The 25,601-nt window shown below is 45.0% G+C and overlaps 1 protein-coding gene across 1 annotated transcript in view; it reads left to right on the top strand.

Annotated features, from left to right (window-relative positions):
• The first annotated feature begins 1,020 nt into the window (after window positions 1–1,020).
• AKAP1 (A-kinase anchoring protein 1) overlaps window positions 1,021–25,601 on the top strand; it is a 103,999-nt gene continuing 79,418 nt past the window's right edge. The window contains exon 1 of the mRNA XM_077311130.1: window positions 1,021–1,160. The gene's annotated coding sequence lies outside the window, so the exon portion shown is untranslated. The remainder of the gene's footprint in view (window positions 1,161–25,601) is intronic.

The raw sequence follows: 25,601 nt of genomic DNA, 5'->3' as shown, positions 1-25,601 counted from the left end.
AGATAAAGGTATCCCCTGTGCAAGCACCGAGTCATGTCTGATCCTTGGGGTGACGCCTGGCCTTCTACAAGCTACATAAAACTGAATTATTCAAGAGGGCTTTTCTGCACAGGTAAAAGGTAAAAACAAGTGGTTTTACAGACTTGCTTAGAAAAATGCTTAGGCACTGTTGGTTTCCCCCCTCCCTCACCCCCAAACAAGTCAATGTCTAGTATTTATGATCACCAAGATTGATTTGGAATATTGCAGGCAATGCTGAAGGAACTTCTGCAGCCAAAAGATGGCTGGATATTTTCAGTACAGAGGAAATTTCAGAGCAAAAACAGGTGGATTTTCTTGTTTGTGTAATGAATGTAGGTCGCAGAATTAAGCTTAATGTGTGCTATTTGCACAGCTCCGGGTATTTCATGTTCCATATGTTGCCTACCTTTCTTTCAAGAGGCATCAGAAAGTAGACCAGATTTCCCCTGCCCCCCTTTAGTGCTTCCCGAGAGGTGATCTTGGCTGAGAGAGCAGCCTTTATTTATGTATTTATTTATTTATTGAGTGCTCCTCAGGACAATTCCTAAAAAGCAGAACATCCGATAATCATTAAATGAGAAATCGTGAATGTATCGTGTCTTACCCTAAAGCCTGCATGATCTCTGCCTTTGTTCTCACTAGCAGTGGATCCTCCTTATATTGTACTTTTATGTGCTATTACAGGCTTGTTGTTGTTGTTTCATTAACAAGTGATTTACTCAAAACCAGTTAAAATATGTTAAAGCGAGTGGACCAGTAGCTGACAGTATCCGCAGTGCTGGAAGGCGGCTCAGATTCCGGCTTTTGGGGGGATTGTCAGCGCGGGCCCAGAGGCCCTACCGGGGACGTCCCGCGAGCAGGCGCAGAAGGAGGCCGGCGCGCGTTGCGCATGCGTCCCTGCTTCGCCACTGCGCTCCTTGCCCTCTGACTCGGCCGCCGGCGGAGGCCGCGAGAAAAGGGCGTGGCTTCGAGCCGAGCGGTCTCGCGAGGGAGGGAGGGGCGGGGCGAGGGGGACGCGGCGTATATCTGGCGAATGTCTCCGCGCGGCGGAAGGCCCGGGCGGGCGCGCGGCAGGCACGTGGCGGTGGCGGCGGCGGAGGAGGCCCGCAGGCAGCACCAGCACCGGCACCGGACGCAGCGTGAGTGGCGGCAGGGCGCTAGTCCTCAGGCCTCGCGGCCTCCCCCTCTGGGCCCGCCTCGCTGGGGGTGGGGGGGGCTCTGGCGCGCGGTAACGACGCCCCTGCTGGGTCGGCCTCTCCCGAAGGGCGGCGGGGCGTGTCGGGGCCTCTCAGCCGGCGGGCCTGGCTGCTCGAGAGGCCGCCGTGGGGGCTCCGCGGGGCCCAGGGACCGGCCGAGGCTAGCGGGGCCCCTCAGCAGCTAGTGCTCTAGCGGAAAAGCGAGGGATGTCTCGGGCTGTTGGGGTCCGAATGCTTCTGTTGTTTTGGAGTTGAGTTCAGGATTTGAGAGCCATTTAAGTGATGGCGGAAAAGTGGGAATTAATGAGAATAAGGAGTGTTTTTTATCTTTTGCATTCTGATCTAAGACCATGTTAAATGAACTAAAAGGTCTACATAGCGTTTACTGTATGCGGAAAACACTTGGCAATGCTTTAAGTGCTGGTTTGCATACTTACAACAACCTTGTGGAGTAGGACAGGATTATCCTTGCAGTGCAGGTGGGTAGGATTTGGACTTGGGGATTCCCAGAGCTGCTGTGCCCCAAGACCTTTAAAATGTGCCTATACTGGGTTATAGTGCTGGAAGTGGCACCTTAATTCTTCTTTAATAGCTTTGACAGAGTCAGGGTTGATACTATTTGAAAGTACATAACAAATCTAACCATTCGACATGAGATATGTTTATATCATTTGTCACTGACTATGATAATCATAGAATTGTAGAGTTAGAAGGTACCTCCAGGGTCATCTAGTCCAGCCCCCTCAGAATGCAGGAAGTTCATAACTACATCTTTATTTATTTATTTATATTTATATACGGCCCTCCTCGAAGACTCAGAGCGGTTTACATGGGAACTGAAGAAACTATACATGAAACGTTACATATAACTAATTATAACATTAATATTATTAACTGATAAAAAAGTAACTGTATAATATATTAAACAATAATAATACACCAGGTCCAGGAATCTTGGTGTATTTCTTGGGGGGGGGGCCCTGCTGATGTTGTTGACTGATTATCACTTGGATTCAAGGCAGGTTTATAGACTGCCCCTGTCCCCGGGGGGGGGGTTTACACAATAAATTCGTAAACAATACAATCAATTTATACATAATTTTTAACATAATTAAAACATTTTAACACTATTTAAAGCTGCATTTATTGTTGCATCAGCAATAGTAATAAATGACATGCAGATGACACAGGATGAATCAATGTAACTCACAGGGTGGGTAAGCAATGCCATAGGATTAGAGTTGTTGTAGTATCAACCAGAATTCAAAAAACACAACTGAAGCAGAACAGAAACATGACTCAGTAAGTGACAGAAAAATGGCTTAGTGGGATTCCAGCCACTGTACATTAGACACAGTAGTTGGGTTCCCAGTTTGCAAAAAGTCTTCACAGTGTGTTCAGTGTGGTCCAAAATTGTAAACATTGGAGATCCTATTCCCCTCACAAGGGACTGTAAGAAGTTGGGGGGGGGGCAAGCAGAGAGGGTGGAGAGACTCTGAAGTAGTGCAGGAGGTCCTGCCACACTCGCCTAGCTTTACTCTCAAAGCAGACTGCCTTCAAGGAGAATTGACCTTGATTCCCCCACTCCCCTTGCCGTGGTTTCCTGGAGGTGTGTCTTCCCTGCCACTCAACAGATCCTCAGCTCTGGCCACCAAACAGGCTGCTTCGACAGGTGCTCTTCTTTGGTGCTTATTCTTAGGCTCCCCCCCCCCCTCCCCTGCATCTGATCCAGGCAAGGTCACCTCTCTGGGGTGTGGCTCATTTCCTTCTCAAGCAGGACCCGGATAGAGATTAACTCTGAGTATGCAGGAGGTTTGAGCTAGAATGGCCATGGGTGAGGAAATCTCTTGTGTGGGAGCTGGCAGCCTGGCAGATTTCCTAGGAAAAGGCAGCTTTCGTGTGTTCTAGGTGAAAGCCTTGGCTGACACTAGTCCCGTGTGAGGCTAGAGCAAAGCAACTCGGGCTCCAGTTCTGTGACCTGTCTGTATGCATCCATGGCACTGTATCCGAGGAAGTGTGCGTGCACACTTTGAATAAATTAAAGGTTCATACCTTGAATAAAATGTAGTTATCTTAAAGGTACCACTGGACTCTAAATTTGTTCTTTTGCTGGAAGAGATACGAGGATGCACCCTTCCCCCAAATAGGAAACTTGCTTGTGAATTCTTTGGTGACTTTGGCCTACCTTGGCTGCAGTGAGGGTTAGAAACTTGGCTTTTTTGCCTACAAACAGAAGCTGCGTTTTTTGAGGGAGCCAAATTCTGTAACAGCTACTGTAGTATGGCTGCTATCCCAAAGGTGCTTTCCAAGTTAGAAGCCCCCTTAAATCACCTGGGTTTCATGCCAGAATAGACTTTGTCTCGGGCTGCTTCCTCAGCTATTTTCCCCTCCCCTATGCAGTGGCAGCATTTGCACAGGCCTGTGTCGAAGGAGCTTTGTAGTATATGTCCCACTATGAGGCTCAAGGTGCCACTGGACTCTGCTTTTGTTTTGTTCCACTGAGAGGCATCACTCGTGCAAAAGCCTCCTGTGGGGTAGGTGCCTACCTGGCAGGGAAAGCAGAATGTAACAGAACGAACAGAAACCCACGTGAGGCCAGATTTCAGGTTCTGCAAGTGGGCATCTAGCACGTGTTCCTGAGCACTGACTTGGTGCATTTAAAAAAAACAAAAAAAATGTAGCTCCACTCAAATCAGCGTTAACGTTCTTCTGTTTGGTTGCAGTTTGGTGTAGTGGTTAGGAGTGTGGACGTCTAATCTGGCGAGCCGGGTTAGATTTTGCATTCCCCCACATGCAGCCAGCTGGGTGACCTTGGGCTCGCCACGACACTGATAAAGCTGTTCTCACCAGGCAGTGATATCAGGGCTGTCTCACCCCCAGTGACCTCACAGAGTGTCTGTTATGGGGAGAGGAAAGGGAAGGTGACTGGAAGCCCCTTTGAGGCATATTGGTTAAGTAAATGTTAAAGTACTTGCTGTACAGTTTTTCTGCTGTATCCAACAGACTAATAGGCCTGTAGTTATTTGGAGCTGATTTGTCCCCTTTTTTGTAAATGGGCATGACAATGCTAAGTTTCCATCCAGGGAGGATTTGGCCTGTGTTGTTAATTTGCGAAAAGGTTTTTGCTAGTAAAGGAGACCACCTTGATGGAAAGGCTTTATAAAGATCTGCAGGGATCGGGTCTTCACCTGGGGACTTACCAGATGTCAGTGAGGAGATCAGGCCTTTGATTTCAGCCTCTGAAACTGTGGGCCAAACTGGAAGATCTGTTAGATCAGAAGGGATCTGTTGTAAATGTGACATGGCTGTTGGGGGTGAGGCCAATTGGGCTCCAAAGACCTTGCTAAAATGCAAGGCCCAATCTTTAGCTGGTATTTGAGCCTCCAGGTGATGGGACCAGGTGTTTAAACGGTTTGGGATGAGTGCCCAAAAGCGTGTGTCATTTTTCTCAGAAATGGCCAGAACTTTCCATAAGGATTTGGCATGTTCAAGTTTTTTTTTGTTTAATTATTTTTTTATATTGCGCTCTTAAATACAAAAATTGGGGCATCCAGAACTCGTTGCTTTGCTCATTGTGTGGGTTATATATATTTTTGAGAGTTTTATACTCTTGGTCAAACCAACCGTTATTTGAATATGATGAAGGTTTGATTGGTCTGTTATTAACAAGAAACTGTTTTAGGAGAGTAGTAATGGCTTCCCAGATTTGGATAGCATCATTATCTGACTGAAGGATAGCATGCCTCAAAGATTCCATTTCTGGGCTTGCAAAAAATTGGAAGAATTTGGATTGAAGCTGGTGGGACCATTTGAGTCTCCTAGAACATGGTAAAGTATCAAATGCTAGTTCAGAAACCGGTTTCAAGAAGTTACTGCAAGTAGTTTTAAGTGTTAGTCTCAGTGGGCAGTGGTCACTTAACAAGCTATCAACAACCTCAAACCTGGCTACTAAGTTGAGTAAATTTTGAGGCATATAAGAACCAACTCTTCTTCTAGAAGCCACTAGGCGCATGGGGTCCTTGCATGAGTGGAGAATAAGCTGACTTAGTGGTCTCGGCTGCACACGTGTCTCTTGTTTGGAGCAAAGCAGTGTTTTTCTAGATGCTCTTTAAAATTGCCCATAAGATCTGATGCAGAGTGTCAAGCTGCCCTTCCGGAACACTTCCCTTTCCTATTGCACATCGCAAAACATGAGAAGATGTCATGATTATCATCGTTCTGGAGTTGCTGTTCCTCCCAAGAGTTTTCTTAGCTCAGGATGTCACTGGAGAATGAAACATGTGATGCAGTGGTACAGTATTGGAGCTGGGAGATCCAGGTTCAAATCCCGACCCCAGTTGTGAAGTTCTTGGCATGTCCTTAGATTGGTCATGCTTTGAGCTTTACATTATAGAGAATCACCATGTAGTGCCACCTTGGACTCCTGGAAGGTAAAGATGACTAGCAAGTTGTCCCCAAACTTTTGGGAGGTAGTAAGCACCACTCCAGAGTGCCTGCTGAAGGTTGCAGGGCCACTCCCTACATTGGGGAGGTTGAAACCATGAAGTCTTCTCGGTTGGCGGGGCTATTTTTGAGTGGGACTTCCTGGCAGATGCCTAGTTTTGCCTGCTGTCCCCGAGAAGTGTGTTAGGCCATCTTCTGTTTTCCCCTGGAGCTTGAGTTCCTTTCCTGCTTAGCTCTTTGATTCCTGTGTTCTGTTGTTGCCTTGAGGCATCCCTTTGAAACTCCCCCCCAGCTAGTGTCATGCTTATCAATAACCTTGGAAAATGAGAAAGCCCCCAACTCCCAGCAAACTCGCAGCTGTGTAAGAACCTCGGAACTAGACAATTAATCTCTGGGTTTTCGCGCCCTTATAGATGAAAGGGGCAACTTGTGGGAACCAGCTTCCCCATGTTTAGTTAGGGATGGGACCCCAGGCCTATATAACCCCTTTTACCCCATTGTTCCCCATCTTTGCCAGTTACCCTGTTCTATGTACCTCCTGAAGATGCTTTCTCTGCTGTAATTCCCAATAAAGACTGTACTACTTTTAGGCTAAATGAAGTTGTGGTTCTGTCTTAAAAAGGGATTTTTCTGCGGTCTGCTTTCCCAGGATCCTGACAAAGTGGAAGAGAAGCTCATATCAGTGGTATCATTTCGGAGAGAAGGGGCTATTGGGTTTCAGTTTCCAGAGCAAGTGGAAACTTCATTTCCGGAACAGCCACAAAGCATAGAGCTACCTGAACAGACTGAATGGATGAACCAAGGACACATGGCTGTGATGCTCTTGCCTGGGAAGGGCTAAGCAATTTGTTACTCCGTCAGCTGTAAGGAACTACCTGGAGCTCCTGTTTTTATCTCCCTTGTGTTAAAAGTGCTTTGGATTTGATCACAAGTCTTAAGAAGCGAGTGAGTGCCTGAAAACACATTGGCAGGCGTTATGGTACCTCAGGTGTAACATCAGGTATCACTGGAAGATGGCAGCAGTTGGCACAACAAAAAAGCTTTAGTCAGCCTCTGAAGACTGTTCCTTATAGGCAAGTAAAAACATGATCCTCTGCTTCTCTTCTCTGTTCCCCCGTCTTCTTCCTAGGGTGTGCAATAACTGGTGTTGAGGCTCACTAAATTAAGATCTTCTTTCACCTGCCATTCTTGAAATGGCAACCAAATGCTTCTGTCCCTTGTATGGGGCAGTGCTGCCTCATCCTTTGCCAGTGACATGTGGAAATGCAGAATGTGACTGGCACATGGGGATATGCATACCTTGAGAGGTCAGGGAGATCTGCCTCTAAAATTCCACTTTGGATTCTGCTTTGGAAAGAGCCTGAAAAGTTATTTGTCTGTCTGCTTCTGTGCACCCTTTCCTGAAAGGGAATCCCTTAATCCCCGCCTTTGATGGCCAAGCTCCACTGATCTGCTCCAGTGGTTATGATCGGCAGATGAATTGTGCAGCCATGGCTTCGAATTACAATCCTGCTGTTTTTTTGTGTCCTAAGCTTCGTTTGTCTTCCTGGAAATGGGTATGGGCAAGCTACGAAGTTTGCAAGAGCCCATTTTCTTCCAATTGAGAAGGTTCTCTCAAGATGATTCTCAGTCTCCTTTAAGGAAGTTTCAGATTCAGATTTAGTTTATTAGTCGGCCATTGACCATTTCCAGCAAGTTGACTATACGGTACAAAAGTCAGTTAAAATTAAGACATCAAACTGATAAAATCACAGGGAGTAGTAAAAGTAATAAAAAGTTACACAGATAAAAAGAACCATAATGATTAGGGTTTTAATCCTAATTGCACAATTTGGACCTGTTTTTCCTGGCTGCGAGAGCAAACAGTGCAACTCTGTTGGTAACGTAGGCATCGATATCAGACAATAAAAAGATCATATACTCAGTTTTTGAGAGGCCTGAGGTAGTAGGGAGTATTCTTTTAATAAACCCTTTAAGGAAGTTGCTGTTCAGAATCCTTAGATGAAGTCCCAGGGTATTGGTGGCATCCATCCCTAGAGGTGCCAATATTGGGCTCTGGGGGGGGGGGAGGATGACGTCTGCAGACTAGGGCAACACTTGGGAGGGGGGAGATGGTGGCCCTCCAGTGGATCAGGACTCTGCAAGCCAAAGTAAGTGGAGTTTGTGGAAGACTCTCACAGCCACGGCCCAGTTGAACACAGTTGTTGCTGCCCTCCCAGCCAGTCTCAGGCTGGCAGTGTGGCATTCAATCTGCACTTGCTGTGACTTAGCATGGCCTCCCTTGCAAGATTGTTATGAGCATGTGTGTACCCTTGGAAGGAGGACGGGGCGAAATTTGATTCTGTTGGCCCTCATGGTGTAATATAACTTCCGTGTTCAGAAGCAGTGGGTCTTCAAATATTGGTTCCTAGAAGACAGGCCAGAGAAGAGTGCCGTTTCCTCTCTGGTGGCTCTGTGAGCTCCCTTTAGTGGTGGACTCGAAGGTCTGTTTGCATGTTCAAGGCCTCCACTCTCCAAGTGCTCTATCTTGTGTTGAGTGAATGGAGCCAGTTTTAAAGAACTCTGCGTTGGAGCTTGAAATAATCCTCAGCTGTGTGAGCCATAACTGCCGCTTAATTGGATTACCTGCTAGCTGTCCTTTTGGATTGGTGAGGAGAGTACTGGTAATTGGAGACTCCCTGCTAAGAGGAATGGATCGCCATGTGGCTGGGCCCGACCCCCTAACCCGAAAGGTATGTTGCTTGCCAGGGGCGAAAATTAAAGAAGTTTCAGAACGGCTGCCCAAACTCCTCAAATCTACAGATCGCTGCCCATTTGTGATGGTCCATGTGGGAACGAGTGACATGTCCCTGAATACCATCGCTCCTATTAAAAAAGACTAAAGATCTGGGGAGGAAGCTCAAGCAAATGGGGGCTCAAGTGGTATTCTCTTCAATCCTGCCTGTCAAGGGAAGAGGAATGCGTCGGGAGAGGAAGATAATGGAGGTGAATCAGTGGCTGCGTAGTTGGTGCTGGCAGAAGAGATTTGGTTTCTGGGACCATGGGATAGGCTTTCTTGAGGAAGGCCTACTAGCACCTGATGGACAGCACTTATTGAAGCTGGGGAAGAATGTGTTTGGCAGGAACCTGGGGAGATTCATCAGGAGAGCTTTAAACTGAAGCCACAAGGGGAAGGAGACGATCAACATAGGGAGTGTAAGGAAGGAGAATGATCGGGGGCAGCCCAACCGGCAAGGCCAGCTCATAGGGAACCAAAAGTAAAAGGATTCAGATGTCTTTATACTAACGCCCGAAGCATGGTCAATAAAAAGGAAGAGCTGGAACTTCTCATGCTGATGGAAAGGTATGATCTAGTAGGCATCACAGAAACTTGGTGGAATGATTCTCATGACTGGAATGTAATGGTGGATGGATATGAACTGTTCAGAAAAAACAGAATAGATCGAAGAGGTGGAGGAGTGGCACTGTATGTGAGGGAAAGGGCTTTCCTGTCAGGAAATTCTAGTGAAGGAGAGCATATCTACAGTGGAAAGCATCAGGGTGAAAATAAGCGAGGGGAAAACAAACAGTGCAGTGGTTGGTGTCTGCTACCGACCGCCTGACCAACGAGAGAATGTGAATGCTGCACTTGTGCAGCTTGAGAAAATATCCAAGCGGCAGGACCTTGTCATCATGGGTGATTTCAATTTCCCAGATGTGTGCTGGGAAATAAACTCTGCGAAGCGTCCTCAGTCATGCAACTTTCTGACCTGCCTGGCTGACAATTTCATTTATCAAATGGTAGATGAACCCACAAGAGGTTCAGCCATACTGGACTTAATACTGACCAACAGGCAAGAGTTGGTGGATGAGGTGAAGGAGGTGGGGACCCTAGGGGGAAGTGACCATGTCCTCATAGAATTCTTTTTGAGATGGGGAACCAAGGAAGCTTGTAGCTGGAAGGGAAGGGAGCATGTGAAAGATGGGTGCTACTCAAACAAGAGCTATTGCATGCTCGATCAATGACTATCCCAGAAAGACGAAAACACTGCAGGAGCTCTAAGAAGCCTATTTGGATGAACAGGGAACTTCTAGAGGAACTAAGAAAGAAAAGGAAAATATTCAGGAAATGGAGGGAAGGACAGAGCTCTAAAGAAGAGTACCTACAGGTTACTAGGCACTGTAGATCAATCATCAGAAAGGCCAAAGCTGAGAGTGAGCTAAGATTGGCCAGGGAAGCCCATTGTAACAAGAAAAAAATTTTCAGTTATGTGAGGAGCAAACGTAAAGGAGGTAATAGGCCCACTGTTGGGTGCAGATGGACAAACTCTAACGGAAGATGCAGAGAAAGCAGAAAGGCTTTAGTGCCTATTTTACATCTGTTTTTTCCCCACAGGTCAAAGGGCTTAGGCTCATCTAGAGATGGCCATAGCCAAAGGATAGTGTCTGGGTGGCAGGTTAACATGGATAAAAAGGTTGTCGAGAGGCATTTAGCTGTACTGGATGAGTTCAAATCCCCTGGTCCGGATGAAATGCACCTGAGAGTACTCAAAGAACTTTCCAGAGAACTTGCACAGCCCTTGTCCATCATCTTCGGAACCTCTTTAAGGACTGGAGATGTCCCGGAGGACTGGAAAAGAGCAAACGTTATTCCAATATTCAAAAAAGGGAGGAAGGATGACCCGGGAAACTACAGACCAGTGAGTCTGACCTCTGTTGTGGGGAAGATAATGGAGCAGATATTAAAGGGAGCGATCTGCAAACATCTGGAGGAAAATTTGGTGATCCAAGGAAGTCAGCATGGATTTGTCTCCAACAGGTCATGCAAGACCAACCTGGTTTCCTTTTTTTGACCAAGTAACAGGTTTGCTGGATCGTGGAGATTCGGTTGATGTCATTTACTTGGATTTTAGTAAAGCTTTTGAAAAGGTTCCCCATGATGTTCTGATGGATAAGTTGAAGGACTGCAATCTGGATTTTCAGATAGTCAGGTGGATAGGGCATTGGTTAGAGAACTGCACTCAAAGAGTTGTTGTCAATGGTGTTTCATCAGACTGGAGAGAGGTGAGTAGCGGGGTACCTCAGGGCTCGGTGCTCGGCCCGGTACTTTTTAATGTATTTATTAATGATCTAGACTAGATGAGGGGGTGGAGGAACTACTCATCAGGTTTGCAGATGACACCAAATTGGGAGGACTGGCAAATACTCCGGAAGATAGAGACAGAGTTCAACGAGATCTGAACACAATGGAACAATGGGCAAATGAGAACAAGATGCAATTTAATAAAGATAAGTGTAAAGTTCTGCATCTGGGTCAGAAAAATGAAAAGCATGCCTACTGGATTGGGGATACGCTTCTAGGTAACACTGTGTGTGAACGAGACCTTGGGGTACTTGTGGATTGTAAACTAAACATGAGCAGGCAGTGTGATGCAGCGGTAAAAAAGGCTAATGCCATTTTGGGCTGTATCAACAGGAGCATTACATCCAAATCACAAGATGTCATAGTCCCATTGTGTACGGCACTGGTCAGATCACTCCTGGAGGACTGTGTGCAGTTCTGGAGGCCTCACTTCAAGAAGGACGTAGATAAAATTGAAAGGGTACAGAGGAGAGCGACGAAGATGATCTGGGGCCAAGGGACCAAGCCCTATGAAGATAGGTTGAGGGACTTGGGAATGTTCAGCCTGGAGAAAAGGAAGTTGAGAGGGGACATAATAGCCCTTTTTAAGTATTTGAAAGGTTGTCACTTGGAGAAGGGCAGGATGCTGTTTCTGCTGGCTGCAGAGGAGAGGACACGCAGTAATGGGTTTAAACTACAAGTACAACAATATAGGCTAGATATCAGGAAAAAATTTTTCACAGTCAGAGTAGTTCAGCAGTGGAATAGGCTGCCTAAGGAGGTGTTGAACTCCCCCTCACTGGCAGTCTTCAAGCAAAGGCTGGATGCACACTTTTCTTGGATGCTTTATGATGGTTAGGGTTGATCCTGCATTGAGCAGGGGGTTGGAATAGATGGCTTTGCAACTCTGATTCTATGACTTCCATACCGTTTCACTGTGATGGTGTTTGCTTGGTGCCCTTGGCCCTACAGGAGCAGATGGGGTCATGGAGAGACATCTCAGCTTGCCTGACTGTGGCTGTCTCTTTGGTGTCCGTTAAGAAAAGTTGCCTGTAGAATTCTGCCAGAAACTTTTTGAGGCACTGATATGCCATTGAATCATGAGTTGTGTGCATATGGTCAATGCATTGTTTTGGTTAGCGTTGGAGATCTCTGCTGGAGATCTGGTAGATTCAGGTTTGGCCCTGGTTGAGCTTGGGTTTGTCATGCTCCCAGCCTCAGATCTCACTGGGTGATTGAGAGGCTAAATAAAGGAGAGGAGGATGGCTGCTTCAGGCCCAGCATTTGGTGGGGGTATGAAGGAAATAAACATGATACCTTGAATTGCTTCCCAACAAATTTCTATCTCTGCTCCTTCTCTGGGTCTCCCCTGAGGAGTTCTTTCCCCTTTTTCATGAGTCTTTTTCCCTTTTAGAAATGGCCAGTTTCCTTCCGAGCAGTGGAGGTGCAGCCAGGTTCCAGTTCTCAGCTTTCCACTCACCTATGAAGCCCACTGGAACCAGTCACGCTCTTAGCCCCACATGGTGTTTGCGGAGATGCCTTGACCTCCATGGTGGGCAGGCTGAATGCAGGAACAGAAAGAGGTTAGCAAAAGGGAAATGTCTCTGGGCCTCATGAGGGAGAACCATAGAGTTTCTAAAACATAATGCAGTGATAAAATTGCCATTATTTATTTTTATTAATAACACAATATAATTTCAAAACATCCAGAGGCTTTGTACCTAGTCACAGACGAAATCCAATCCTATAAAGCTTCAGTGCCACTAACCAAACATAATTTCAGCAACCAAGAATTTTATCAGGATTCGTTAAACTCTTCTTGTATAGTGTAATTATATGCCAGACCATTGATAAAGGCACCGGTGCCAAAACGCGTTTGGTCCGCAGCATTGAGGCACTGGCTCATTCATAGGATTCGATTTTATCTGAGGCTATGTATACGTACAAAGCCTGTGGGTGTTTTTAATTTATATTGTATTATTAATCTGTAACCTTAATAAAACCAGTAAGGGGTGCTGGGAGGAGCTGGGATTCACTGCCTACCATTGGTTACCAGTCAGGTCAGCTATCCCAGATGCCCCATTCCTGATTGGCTGTCCATCCAATGAAAGGCCAATCAGGAAGGATGTCCCACCCGTAGTCACATCCCCCTCCAGCGTCTTCCATTTAGAAGAAGTTGTAGCCAGGTAAGCAGGAGCTGAGAGGGAGGGCAGAGGGCCTGGGACTGTGGGCCGGTGGGCAGGGGGGAGGTAGCCCATGCCAGCACTCCCGCCTCCCCAAACACCTCCAGCCGCAGCCTTGCCAGGCCTTGGTGTAGCTGCCAGAGCAGCAGGTGGAGTAGCGGGCTGCCCCCCAGTGCTTCCCTCCTGCCCTGTAAAGGCCCAACGAGGCCTCTCCAGGCCTTGGCTGGCCTGCCTGAGGCAGGTGAGCTGCGGCTAGGGTGACCTAGCACCTGTTGTATTTAGAGGTACAACAGGCTTGTCTGCTAGTTATTAACAAATACTGGTATTTTAATAACTGTTGCATTTTAGAAACTCTATCATGCAACTTTATGAGGCCTAGAGACATTTCCCGTCTTGTTAACCTTTTTTGGTTTCTGCCCTTTTGTTTGCGTTAAGATTTTTCTCTTTTTTATTGTGAGCAGGCTGTATGGACATGTAAGTGGAAACGAGCGTGTTTGTATGTCCCAAATGTATCACATAACGTCCTCACACCAATCTTGTCAGGTAGGCCAGTGTTCGTGTTGAACAGACTGCAGATGGCATGGCGACTGTGCAGGCTCACCTGAGGCCGTCTTAGGAAAGTGGTGCAGTCCAGTCCAGGGGCTCTGAGTGCTCTGTCTCTGAGCCACTGGGCAGCCCACTTTTCCACAGCTCTTAATTCAGAGCTGCAGCATGGGACATGACTGCAGTAATTGTTAATGTTCTGTCCTTGATTGTCATGGCCTCTGACAATTATAAAGCCAGTGTGAGACTCGTGAAGGCATGCAGGCCCCCCTTTACTTATTTAAGTATTATTGGATTTCTAGGCTGCTTCTCTCCCAAAATAGTCTCAGAGCAGCTTACATCAGGGTATAAAACATGTGGAATACAGATTCAAATAAAATAAGATTTAAGCTGAACCAATATTAAAATTCTTGCTGTAATTGCTCCATCCCATAAACCACCTTACAAGCCAGGCATGCCAACTAAAAGTCCTACTGTATGTCCTGGGTCAAGATGGGGGGCTTGCAACTGGGCAGTAACCCTAGATGTAGGGTGGGTGGGGGGCATTTAGATGTTAGAGATGCATCCTTGGAGCTCAACCAGATGCCTGGTGGAAGAGCGCCATCTTGCAGGACCTACTGAACTTTGTAAGTTCCAGGAGGGCCTGTGTTTTCTGCCAACAAGGTCTTTCCACCAGTCTGATCAAGACCAAGGTTGAGCATAAAAGATTAATTTTAAAATGCAAATATTATTACAATAATATGTGCAAGTTAAAAATTAAAACATCAATAAATCACAAGACCAGACACACCCCTTTAGAGCTGGGGATTGTCAACAGATTGCAGATTGCTGAATGGAGTGCTTTTCGGGTGGTGTATATGGAGAGGCGGTCCCTCAGGCACAGCAATCCCAGATTGCATTAGCCCCTGAAGACCTTAAACTTGATTCAGAACACAATTGGCAAGCAGTGCAGCTGCTGGAAAACAGGTTGAATGTGAGTTCTCCATGGTGTTCTTGTAAGGCTTTGAAGACTGAATCAGACCCCATAAGCTCTTACAATCCTGATTAAGGAGACATTCAAGAAAGCTAGTGGCAGCTATGAGGGGGTGGGGAGTAGAGTTTCCTGTAACTTGTACTGGGCTTGGCCCAGTAGTGCAGGCCCACTTAAGATTGGACCAAGGGCCTTCTTTCACCCCCTAGATCTCAGGTTCTCCGTCCATGCAAGTTGGCAGCCCTCCCTTCCAGGCATATTTTGTGGCAGACTGCCCCAGTCAAGTCACCTTGTGATGGGACACACGTGTTCACCCGGCAGAGTGAATTGTACTTACAGTATTTGCTGGCGTATAAGACTACTTTCCCCCCCTGAAAAACATGCCTCCAAGTGGGGGGGTCATCTTATACGCCGGGTGCACTTCAGTTGGGATAGACATAGTTGCCCATAGTACTGTATTTTGAGTGGAAATGTTGGGGGGTCGTGTTATACGCCCAGTCGTCTTATACGCCGACAAATACGGTAATTGTGCTGAGTACTTTAATTGCAAGTCTTAATTCAAGGAAGCTTTCTACTGAAATGAGCTTCGTTCTCAAGCCAAGCTTCCTCAGTTGCTGGGGCAAATCACCTTTTGTTTGCTATTCTCCCTTGGCTTTCCAGTTTCATTGCCTGTGTTTGTTTTAATGCTGGAGTGCTTTATTTGTGCAGTGCAGGGCAAAGTCCACAAATAATGCTGCTTTCAGACACAGCTGTGAAATACACTGTTAAACATACTTTGAAATTGAGTTGTCTGCTAGAAAAATAAAATGTATTTTTATTAGTGGCTTTATCACTTGGCTTTGCATGCATTACTTTCTGTTCCGTCTGCTGGATCGTATTGTAAGTTTAAAACAACCCCAAAAAACTTTACTTGTTTTATGAGGCTCGTTCCAACTAGTTGCTTCCACAGGTGTAAGATTTTCTGTTTGCAGTCTGTTCCTCCACGCCTGTTGCAGTCCAAAAATGCCCCCTGAAATTCCAGGTTCCCATCCCCCCAACGGAAAGTCAAGGGGTCTGGTGGGAGGAGGGAAGTGGGAGGATAGTGTCCTGTCATGTGGAAGTCCTCGTGTCTTGCCTGGACTCAAGCCAAAGGCTCTTGGGCCGTTCAAAAGCTGTGTTGGCCTGGCTTAACCAGACTGCCTCAAGAAGTATTAGAATGCTCCGTGGGTGCTCTAGGGCCTGGGTTCAAATCCCCACTGAGCAATGATATTCACTTAGGTCAATTCTTAGCCTCATGGGGGAGAGGTTGATAAGCCTAAAATGGAGAGGGGAGAATTACGTATGCTACTCTGACCTTACCCAGTATGAAAATATACTGAATAGATATTAAAATCATAGTGTCCTTTTTGTTTGGGACTGGACAAGAGACCTGCCTTGAGTGCCAGTTATGGGGGAGAAAGGCAGGCGTGAAACTAGGCTAAGGGAAGGGGAAAGAAGCTTTGTTTGCATCCCTTGCATAGAGATGGCCATTTCTTGTATTGCTGTTAAGTGTTGGAAAGCACCTAACTGTGCCCTTTTAAGCAGAGTTGCACCTTCTAAGCCTGTTGAAATTTAAATGATTCGATTAAGATGGGCAGCTGTGCTTGGGGTGGCATGAAAAGGGTGCCAGTGTTACTCCAGGGGGCAGGATTAACTAGGAGATCTCTTGCCCTTTCAAAGCGCAAACATGTCTAGCTTTGGGTCTGGGTCGTACCTTGAGTTTCAGCCTGCCTTCTAGCCAAATTGTTGATGAAGGGGGCTCTTCAGGATCAGAGATTAAAATGGTGGTTCCCATTGCCTTAACTTAACTCAGGACCTATCTCCTCTGGAATCTCTAGCTTCTGTTGGCTTATAAGGCAGCACATGTGTCCTTGGGCTATTTTTAGCATGGAAAAATTCCTCAGCCCTTCAGTGAATTTTGTTTTTCATGCGGCCGTGTCTCTGTCCAGGCAGCAGCAATCCCTGTTACTGTGTTGGCCATCTTTCTAATTCTGCACTGATGAAGTTACTGACCAAAAAGAGTGAGAATTTGAAATGAAGGAAACAACTTCTGCTGGTTAAAGCAAAAAGTGCCAAAGCAGGATTACAGCTGAACATCAAGAAAATAAAAGTAATGATTATTGAGGGGTTGTAAAACTTTAAGTGCAAACTTAAATGGACTCCAGGGAATGGTAGAGGACAGGAAGGCTTGGAGGATCATTGTCCATGGGGTCGCGATGGGTCGGACACGACTTCGCACATAACAACAAAAACTTTAAGATCAATGATGAAGAAATTGCAACAGTAAGAAATCTTCTGTTCTTTGTCTCCACCAACGGCAGCCATGAAGAAGCTAGAAAAAAGTTCTTAAGCGTAAGAATGTGACACTGGTGACCAAGGTCATTGTCCATGACAGATTCCTGGTTACTATGTATAGATGTCAAAGCTGGACAGTTAAGGAATCTGTCAGGAAGAAAATTGAAAGGTGATGTTGAAGGAGAGTTTTAGATTGCATGGACTACCAAAAAGATAAACCCATGGATTTTAGATAAAATCAAGCCTGAACTCTCCCTAGAAGGTAAAATGACTCAACTGAGGCTAGTGTGCTTTGGTCACATTGTGAGAACGCAAGAGTCCCTGGAAGAGCCAATAATGCTAGGCAGAGTTGAAGGCAGCAGGGAAAGAGGAAGTCCCAAAAGGAGATGGGCGGACTCAATCAAGGAAGCCAAGTTTGTAAGACCTGAGGAAGATTGTTAACAATAGAACATTTGGGAGGTCGTCCATTCATTGGGTAAGAAGCAACTTGTGCTTTTTTCATAGAAAAACCATCTTTACACCATGTATGCCTTAATTGGGCATTAACGATTTCTTAAGGCAAAACGCTAGATCTGAAGTCAAACCTCAGTGAAAGTACTTGGTGGCCCTATGGGGGTTGCCCAAGCTACTTGACTACCATCTTAGGATATTTCTGTGGTAACAGCTGAGACTTGGTTGTGTGATTGAGCTCTTGGTGAGATGGGACTCCTAGCTGGAAGGAAGAGACTTCCTATCCAACCTTCTGGATCTGCTAGTGTTTGTTTGTCATGGGAATGCTGAGGAAGAGCCACACTTTGTCCTGTTACCCCTTTACAGGTGTCTTGGGAAATCTGTGACATTAGACAGGCTTCAAAACACAGCCAGTGCTTGAAACCAGGAGTCAGCATTGTATCCAGAATTGAGAGGCACTGTAGCTGATTCTCATGGCTCCATCAAAATCTCTGGACTAGTACAAGCAATGCATTTATAAAGAAACCCAGGCATTGAGAGAGTAGACACAGGATAAAGGTGACGTACAGCCTCCTTTCGCCTCCGTCCTCATTCCTTCTCCTTTGCATTCCTGCAGTCATGGATATCTCACTCTCCTCTCATCACCTCCCCTGTCACCAAGTCCTTGTTCATTTCACTGTTTTGGAAAAGAATTTTAGAATTTTCAAGAATTTTCTTGCTGTCAGAACAGAATGGCAACAGGTCTCTGCAGAATTGTACTCTTGTTATGCTCAAAAAATGACCACCAATGGTTACAACTATGTAGTTTTTTTTGTAAATGTTGTTCTGACTGAAGCTGGGTCTAGAATGTACTTAAAAACTTTGCATATCCAATTCTTCCTCAATACCAAACAAGCTCCCTCCATGTAGAAAATGAGTTTGTCAGAGAGAAGGGCTCTAGCATAGCGTTCATGTTTTCCCTGTTAAGGGAATAATGTGATTTCTTTTTCTCTATACAGGTGGAAGTGGTACAGTCCAAACACCAGTCTCTCAACTTGATGAGAACTACTAGGCTTTCAGAATCTGTGCCCAAAGAAGTAACTTGCAACCTTCAGTGTCTCCAAAGACAGTGTCTGGTTCCCTGACTCCTGCAAGCTCTTGAGTGAGCAGCTCCCTGAATTGAATGGGCAGCTGTTTTGCCCCTGTCCTGCATTCCCACCCACAAGGCTTGCTGATTCTCCTCTGTTAAGGAAAGGAATGCCCTGCCTTGTCTTTTTATAACTCAGCGGGGCCCTCCGCACAAGCAGGGTGATAGGCCGTGCATGGGGTGTGGAGCTCTTAAGTTTGTGGCTGGCTCGCTCTTGCTTAATGATGCGTGAAACGCTCTTACAAACCTCTCTTGCCTTGGCAAAAATATAATGCTGCCTGCTAGGACGGATAGAAGACTTTTTCCCTGAATTGAGTTGGGATGCTGATTTTCTGGCTATGTTGCATAGCACTGGGCAATTTCAGATCAGCTGTAGTTGCACTGTATCTTTTCTGTCTAGTTTAGTCATGTAAAATTTCTGGACATTTTTAAGCCAGAGGGGAGAGACTGCTTTGGGGAAGGGGGTGTGAAGTTTGAGGAGAATTGAAAACATATGCTGATATTTTCCCATCAAACATACTATTTTTACTGAATGAACAATCTGAAATGCATAATTTATAACTTGGAATAGAACATTGGATTATGGTTTCTACAGTCCTAATCCCATGGCATTGGTTACTGAATGCCCCATTTTGTTGGTTGTCCTATCTCTCTGTAACGTTCCTTGAGTACCTGTGGGAACAAAAACATGAAATTACAGAATTTGAAAATCTGTTTGGAAGAAAACACAAAATATATTAATTTTTTATAACAAAAATTGCAAACATACCCAGTATACGCGAAACGGTTGTGCATTGCTATACCAGATGCCATTCTACACATATGTATTTAAGCTTTGCCATCTGGTGAGTAGTGAAAAAGCTGAAGGTAAAAACCATATTCTGCAATAAGCAAAAGAAAGCGCATTTGGTCAAACTTCCTCAGTCACAGTAGGGAAAATGCTCCGTAACATCTGCATGAAACTGCGCTTTGAGGTGATCCATAGATATGGGCTACTATGTCACCACAGGTGGGTAACACTCAAGTCACCACAGGTGAGTGACATTCAAGTCACTGACTTCTACAAAGCAATCCACAATGATTGTTTGAGAGCCTATAGAAGTTTTATAGTCCTTTATCTGCAAATCCCTGAACTTTATTGGGGGGGGGGTCCTGAAAATGAAAATCATGACTCTTGATTGCATCCCCATGTTTGACCAGCTGTTGGGGGGAGGGGGCTGTCTCTAGGTGGGAAAAGACAGAGGGTGTGCATGGTGGGTAGGAGCTTGAGAGTCAGCAAAGGTGACTGCATAGCAGAACGGGTTCAGTGGATGCGAAGTATATTCTGAGTACTCAACTTCCAGACAGGTAAACTTCTATTTAGTAAGTGTCTTTATTCTGTAGACAGAACAAAGTGTAGACGTCCAACAAAACCATAGGCAGAACTGAAGTTACACACAAAGTTTGCATATATAAAACACAAGTATTCCCTCCCTCCCTGGGGAAGGTGATGACTCAGGTTTCAAAAGGGGACCACACAATTCTACAATCTAAGTAAAAAGCACAGGGGTCAGTGGGAGGAGATAGCCAGGTGAAGCTTTGCTGTGAGAACCCCCGCACATCCTCCAATGGCACCCCCTCCGGCTTCTTCCGGTCGCAGGACCGGCCGGGAGAAGCCCCGAACGTGCTCCGGGGTATGGCCGAGCCCCCTCCCGCTTTTCCTGGCTGCACTTCCCCGCCCACTCTTGCTTAGCACCCATTTTATCTCGCCATAAAATGGGCTTTAATTCTAGTAATAATCTTTTCCCTCTTAATAAAACAGTAATGGGTGTTGGGTTGGGCTCAGTCCGTGATGAGGAAGGGCAACAATTGGTCCCATGGCCCTCGACTGAAAAGCAGAGGGGCCAATCGGAAGGCGCGAAGCGCCTTCCAATTGGCCCCTCACCAGGACAGACCAAAATTCCATCCAGCCAGGGGCAATCTGGAGAAATGGCTGCCAGTCTGCTCCTGACCACCAAAGGGAGAGGAGGTTAGAAGGGCTGCCAAGGGGGATCTGGTATAATTTCACTTTCTTATCCTCTCAGTGGTTCTACGTTGTCCCTATTCTTTTTCTTACTTGAAATATAACTAAAGAACTCTTTTTTGCTATGTTTAGGATTTCTTGCTAGCCTAATTTTGAGCTTTAGCTTTTCTAACACTCTTCCTGCAATTATTGTTTATTTGTTTAAACTCATCCTCAGTAATATGGCCTTCCTTCCATTTCCTAAATAACTCTTTTTTTATTCCTCAAATCATTTGACAACTGCTTATGGGAGCCACCTTGGCTTCCTTAGGCTTCTTCCATCTTGTCTTCTCACGGGAATTGTTTGTGACTGAGCCTTCAGTAGTTCAATTTTAAGAAATTCCTAGGCCTCTTGGTGTCCCATCTCCTTTAAGTCTCTGACCACGAGACTCTACCCAACATTCCTTTAAGTCTTTATGACTCTACCCAACATTCCTTTAAGTTTGTTAAAATCTGTTTTGCTGAAGTCCAGTCTAAATGTCCGACAACGTAAAGGTTTTCTCTTTCCCACAATTGCAAATTCCAAAATCACATGGTTGCTACTACCAAGTGTCCACTACTTCCACCTCCTCTCTATTGATGAGAATCAAGTCTAAAATAGCGTAGCCCTGGTTCCCCTCTCTACTTTCTGGGAAATGAAGCTGTCAGCAAGACAAGTTAAGAAATTAAAGTAGTTTGTATTTTTAGCAGAGTTGGTCTTCCAGCAGATATTGAAGTCGCCCATGACCACTATTTCCCCCCTCTTTGAGAATTGTGTAATTTGGAGTATTTCATCCAAAACTTCTGACTGGCTTGGTGGTCTATAGCAGACCCCCACATTAATACCATTCTCCTTTCCTACTCCTTTTATGTTTACCGAAAAACACTCAACTGAACTTTCCTGCTCAGGTACCTGTATTTCTTCACAAGTTTAAAGATTGTTAACATATATTGGTACTCCTCCCCCTTCTTTACTTTTCTGTCCTTTTTGAATAGATTGTATCCCTCAATTCTAGTGTTCCAATAGTCCCCTTCCTTTAATATGATTACTGATTCCTCCTGCTTGTTTCCCATACTCTGTGCATTAGTGTAGAGACATTGCGATCCATCCTTTGTGTGCCCCATGGTTTTGATTTTTGAACTTCCTTGCAAGTTAGTAGTTCCCTGTTCATGTGCCATTTCCTGTAGCTTTACTACAATAAAGCTAGTGGTGGTGACAGCATTCCAGTTGAACTATTCAAAATCTTAAAAGACGATGCAGTAAAAGTGCTACACTCAATATGCCAGCAAATTTGGAAAACTCAACAATGGCCACAGGATTGGAAAAGGTCAGTTTACATTCCAATCCCAAAGAAGGGCAACGCCAAAGAATGTTCAAACTACCGCACCATTGTACTCATTTCTCATGCTAGCAAAGTTATGCTCAAAATCCTACAAGCCAGGCTCCAGCAATATGTGGACTTCCAGAAGTACAGGCAGGATTTCGAAGAGGCAGAGGAACTAGAGACCAAATTCCAACATACGCTGGATCATGGAGAAAGCTAGGGAGTTCCAGAAGAACATCTACTTCTGCTTCTTTGACTATGCTAAAGCCTTTGATTGTGTGGAGCACAAGAAATTGTGGCAAGTTCTTAGATGGGAATACCAGAACATCTTATATGTCTCTTGAGAAACTTATTTGCAGGTCAAGAAGCGAGTTCCTGTAATGTAATTTTGCCTTTTAGAACTGTCCATAGAGTTTTCCTGGCAAATAGATGGGGAAGAAATGGAGGTAGTGACAGATTTTATTTTCCTGGGCTCCAAGATCACTGCAGATGGGGACTGCAGGAAAGAAATTAAAAGACGCTTGCTCCTGGGGAGGAAAGCTATGGCAAATTTAGACAGCATCCTAAAAAGCAGAGATACCACCCAGCCAACAAAAGTGTGTCTAGTCAAGGCTATGGTATTCCCAGTTGCAATGTATGGCTGTGAAAGTTGGACCATAAGGAAGGCCAAGTGTCAAAGAATTGAGGCTTTTGGACTCTGGTGCTGGAGAAGACTCTTGCGAGTCCCTTGGACTGCAAGGCGAACCAACCAGTCAGTCCTAGAGGAGATCATTCCTCACTGCCCCTTAAAAGGCCAGATCCTGAAGGTGAAACTCAAATACTTTGGCCAGCTCATGAGAAGGAAGGACTCCCTGCAGAAGATCCTAATGCTGGGAGCGATTGAGAGCAAAAGAAGAAGGGGACAACAGTGAATGAAGTGGCTGGATGGAGTCACTGAAGCAGTAGGCCCAAACTTAAATGGACTCCGGGGAATGGTAGTGGACAGGAAGGCCTGGAGGATCATTGTCCATGGGGTCGCGATGGGTCGGACACGACTTCACACCTAACAACAACAACAAAGCTGTTAAAATAAAAAACAAAAGACAAGATTAAGAGACATACGATAAAAACTACCGTATTTGCCGGCGTATAAGACGACTGGGCGTATAAGATGACCCCTCAACATTTTCCACTCAGTATTATGGGCCACTATGGGCAACTATGTCTATCCCAACTGAAGTGCACCCGGCGTATAAGACGACCCCCCCCCACTTGGAGGCATATTTTTCAAGGGTAAAAAGTAGTCTTATGCACCAGCAAATACTGTACTAACCAAAAAACATAATTTCTGTGGACATATTATGGCTATACATGAGTGACCCATTCTTTCCTAGTTCTTAAAGCTAGCCATGCAAATTTTGCTACTTTGCTATTTAAAAAATTATCAGTATCTGACAGCAACATTTGCAGGCGATTCTTGACCCAGTGCTCAGTCTACTGCAACACTAACCAGGAATCTTTCTTTCTTTTTTTTGTACTCCTGCTCTGTCTACCTTTGAAGTCTGTTTAGCTCTGTTCAACAACGAAAGATCTTTACTCAAAGAACTCTGGAAGGGTTAAGTGTTCTGGAGATGCTGTTTAACTATTTCTCCCCCTCCCTCTCCGCTTTCTCATTCTAAAAAGATTAGCTCAGTAAAAGGCTCTCAACTCTTTTGACCTAGTGGCAGATGTTTGTCTGATAGTTTAACAAATTGGTTTTTCTGAAAAGGATTTAAACTCGCCATTTGTGATTTGTTTACTCTCCTTGTTTACTTCCTTGAAGATAGTGAACTACCATGGGCTGGGCTGGGACTTTCGCTTTCCCCCGAGACTGACGACTGTCATTTACTACAGGATTTACTATGGGAAGGTGTGAGGGTTATTTGTAGATTGCAATAACTACAAAACCTAGAAGTACCATAGAGCGGTGGTCCCCAACCACCGGGCTGTGGGCCGGTGCCGGGGAGCGACTCCCTCTCCCCGCCCCCCCCCCACAGTAAGAAACTTCCCAGGCCTCAAACAAATCGGCCACAAAAGCGGTCAATTAGCTTGCGGCCCTCCAAGCTTCTTTTTGTGGGGGGGGAGGGAAGCAGGGCCGTGCATGCGCATTTGCGCCATGAGCTGCCAAAAATGCGCATGCACGGAAGTAGTTGCCCTCCCCGCCACTGCCGGTCCGCAGCCTGTAAAAGGTTGCGGACCACTGCCATAGAGCACTTTGGGGTTAAAGACAGCTTTGGAAGACAGAAGAGCTTTGACTGTTTTCCTTTTAAATTGTTTTCTTCCTATCTCTGCCTTTTGCTCCTTTTTCTTATATAACAAAACTAGGCAATTGGGCACCTTTAAGTCAACCGATGGGTGTCAGGATCAGAAGAGCAATTGCCTAGCAACGTAAGAAGACTCACCTGAAAACAGCTAAGAACGTTCTGATGCTTCTTTAATTGAAGATAATTAGTGGATTTTTCATGTAACAAATACAAATAGGTGCAGTACACTGAAGACAATTTAATCCTATAATTTCATAGCTGCTGGTAAGATTTCATGTATAATGTCTTTAAAATTATTATATACATAAAATTTGTTTTGAGAGTTTAATAATATTTCCTTGCTAGAACTTTATGCTTTCTACTTATAGTAATGATGAATTGTTGGAGTGCTTCATGAAAATCAAATAATTATTAATAATTAAGAAACTAATATAAGGTCTTTTATTGAGCTTAAATAGAATTAAATTCTGATGAAATTGGCAATCTGTTTCTATGTGATTTATAATGCAATCTTACACTGAAACTGGTTTCGATTGGTGTCAATTATGTCAAGACATTTTTAAAAATCACCCAAAAAAGAAATCTCTAACAGATCTACTCTCTCATTGGAGAAAAAAGAAAAATATGGAATATGCAAAGAGGGGTAAGAAGGATATGGGAGCCCAAACACTGCACAAATTCTCTGCGGGCTAGATAAACGTAATAAAGGAATGCGAGTACTCATAGAAGGGTTCTACAAAGAAATTGATAGTGTTAGAAAAGAGGTTATAGACACCAAAAAAGAACTTTCAGATAAATTGATGATTTAAAGAAATCAGTGGATTTAAACAAACGAATTGAAGAAAACCATAACAAAGTTTTAAAAGATGGAATCTAAAGTAACAAAGGACTGGAAAATAACTGCTGAAGAGAAGTTTGAAATTCTTGAAATTAAAACAAGGTCAAAGTATTGATTGATTGATTGGTTGTTGAAGTTATATCTTGCTACTTCTCCAAGGACTTATTGTAGCTTATAATAAAAGTATTCATAAATTAATAAAGCCCCAATAAACCCCCAACTAACACTCCAAGAATGGCAGCCAAAAAACACCCTATATCTCCTGAGCAGACCATCCAGCCTCTAGCTTGAGGGGGGGGGGCGCTTAACTCTGGCCTCAACCCACAACCTTGTGGAAGAGCTCCATTTTACAGGCCCTGTGGAACTGTGATAGCTGGCTTCCTTGGGTCCAGGAACCACCAACAGATTAGTACTTGAAGAGTGAAGGCCCCTGTAGGGAGCATAAAGAGGCAAGTGGACCCTCAGGTAGGGTCCAAGCCACGGATAGTTATAACGGTCTAAACCAAAACCTTCAGTCTTTGGGACAAAATTGTCAACCAATCCAGTTGTTTCAGTACAGGCTAGATATGTGTCCTCTATGGTGACATGCTAAGGGCCCTAATTTCTGCATTTTGTACCAAGTGGAGTTTCTGAGTCAAGGACAAGGGCAGGAGAGCATAGAGGAAGTTACAGAAGTTAGTTCAGTTCAAACTTTATTACAGTCGTTCAGACCAAGTTATACAAAGTTAAAAGACCAAAAGAATATAGTCATTTGATATAATACAATTTAAAACATCATAAAATTGAATTT

This window comes from Paroedura picta, chromosome 15 (genome assembly GCF_049243985.1).
Source record: "Paroedura picta isolate Pp20150507F chromosome 15, Ppicta_v3.0, whole genome shotgun sequence".
In the NCBI taxonomy this organism is placed as follows: domain Eukaryota; kingdom Metazoa; phylum Chordata; class Lepidosauria; order Squamata; family Gekkonidae; genus Paroedura; species Paroedura picta.
The sequence above is the reverse complement of the archived record's forward strand: the minus strand, read 5'-3'. Positions and strand labels throughout refer to the sequence as shown.